The 2356-nt window shown below is 38.9% G+C and overlaps 1 pseudogene; it reads right to left on the reverse strand.

The window, feature by feature from the left end:
- Positions 1-1188: 1188 nt before the first annotated feature.
- Positions 1189-1944, reverse strand: LOC131754486 (protein tyrosine phosphatase type IVA 2 pseudogene; annotated as a pseudogene).
- Positions 1945-2356: the final 412 nt, after the last annotated feature.

Consider the following 2356-nt stretch of genomic DNA (forward strand, 5'->3'; position numbering starts at 1 on the left):
GATTCTTTAAAGAAGTATTTATTTAGTGTCTATTGTGTGTGTCAAACTTTGTGGAAGGTACAAATATCTCTCCCAAGAATCTTAAAATCTAGTTTCAGAAATGTCAGCATAAGTAACTATGATAGTTGGTAGAACACCAAAGACCTATAATCGAGATGCAGAAAAAGTAATATGAATGTTGAAAGGTGGGAGTATCACTCCCAGCTGGTGAGATGGGGGGTGAGTTGAATCGTCAAAGATTCCACAGATCAAGTGGCACTGCACCGAGATGGACCTTTTAGGGATAAATCAGTAGTAATTACCCTATAGGAATGAAGGGCGTAGTGACATTCTGCCTGACTGAGACATGGAGGAATTGAAGAAGATCAGGAGTTGAAAAGTTTTGGAAAATATGTGTGTGTTTATGTATGGAGAGCCTTGAGTGCCAAGTTGAAGAGAATCCTTCGATTCTATTCAGTGAATATATATCAAGCACTTTACTCCTGTGTTGTGCTAAAATCTGTGCATATTAAAAAAAATCCAGGCAGCAAGGTCTTTCTCCTCAGGAAGTTCACTTTGTGCATTTTGTAGATGCCATAGATGTCCGGACTGGAGTGGTTAGATGGATTATTGGATTCTTTTGGTCAGAGGAGATCTGGGCTATGATTTGGAAGTAATAATTTGAAGGTGATATGTGAAATAAATCAGAATAGAGAAGACTTGGGCAGTACACCCTCAAATGTCAGCTGTCCCAATTTTATTCAGTTTTGAAAAGGACATCTCTTAAAAGAAGAAAATGAAAAATACCAAATTACGTTTGCAGGCTGGTGTGGAGAACAATTCTAAGTGGAATGAGGCTTATTTTCAAGAATCCTACGTTAATGTTCTAATTTCATGTAAGTGAAGGTACTTCTGACATGGAGTAGTCACTAGAATGATTTATTTCTTTAATCTGCACAACTGCATTTACTAATGAGGGCAGAGGCATGGTGGCAGACCATGCAGGTACCAGTGTTCTGCTCTTGCAGGTGATCTTCTCAGCAGCCCAAGATCACAGCAAGAGAAAATAAGTGATGCCAAGTTCTTGGGTGAGAGGCGAGAGAGTGATGGAGGAGAGGAAGAAAGAGACTGTTGAAATTGAAGAATGGAATAAATTGGTTAAAAATTAATACAACAGTTTTAGAGCAAAGGAATATGGCATACTTTTTTTTTCTTTTCTTAAACATTTTATTCACTTTATAGAGGGATTTCTTTTTTGTTTGTTTTTTTCCAATCATTAGGAGAGTGGTTGAGGAGTACTGAATCCATCACTACTTTGATGACACAGTTAAGATTCCAGATTCACATTTCCAGGTACCAAGAGTTCCCTCTAAATGCCACAATCAAGTCAGCCTTCGTGTACATTTCTTTCTACTGAACGCAGCAATGCCCATTGGTATCTCTGAAGCATAATCGCATCTTAGGTCAGTATTTCTCCAGGTAAAGCAGCTGTTTGGAATGGAATGCTCCCCTTCTTTTTTGTCTTATAAACTGAACTGCATCTTCCTACTTCATTCCACATTCAATCAAAGCAAGTGCGACAAGCACAGGTGCCCTTCCCAGTCCTGCAACACAATGCACTGTAACACAGCAACCTGGGTCTTCACGAAATTTGGTTTTTAGTAGGTTTAGCCAATCGTCAACTATCTGATTAGGAGGTGGTGCTCCATCGTCAAAAGGCCAATCTAGAACGTGGATTCCTTCTTTTTCAGCTGGTGCTGTATCATATGTAGTATCACAAACTCAAACCAAAGTTATCACTCCATACTTCTTAAGTTCCTCTGTGAACTTGTTGAGGGTAGCAGTGGTAGGGCTGTGGGTTATCAGAAAATGCTTGTTCTCATAGGAGATCTCCACAGGGACTGGACGGTTCATTATGGCAAATAAAAAGTGTGAGCGTGCGTGTGAGTGTGATGGGGAAAATGAAAAAAAAAATCAATTAATTTTGAAATGTTTCACAGCAGAAAACATTAAAAAGACCACTAAAATGCCTATTATCAAGCAGCGTTTTCTCTATTCAACTTGTGTATTCTTTAAGAAGCTTCTCCCTTCAAGATAAGCAGAAGTATTCAGAATCCACTTGAATCCAAATTCAATTTGGGCCTCAATGTCTGCTGATGGATACCTTCGGACTCCAAAAAAATCCAACCACATATGAAACTTAAGCAGCCTTTACTACATTTAGGCACTAGTGAGACAAGTTAAAAGAGCAGGTCGCTTTCCACTTTTGTTTACTTGATGCTTAATTTTACTGGCGTCATTAAAAGATATATGCTTGTAATTTAAAAAAAAGCCAACTATTTCTGAGGCCAGTCTCGGTGTCCAGAGTCTTCAAGGC

The sequence above is a fragment of the Kogia breviceps genome, chromosome 4 (assembly GCF_026419965.1).
Source record: "Kogia breviceps isolate mKogBre1 chromosome 4, mKogBre1 haplotype 1, whole genome shotgun sequence".
Lineage (NCBI taxonomy): Eukaryota > Metazoa > Chordata > Mammalia > Artiodactyla > Physeteridae > Kogia > Kogia breviceps.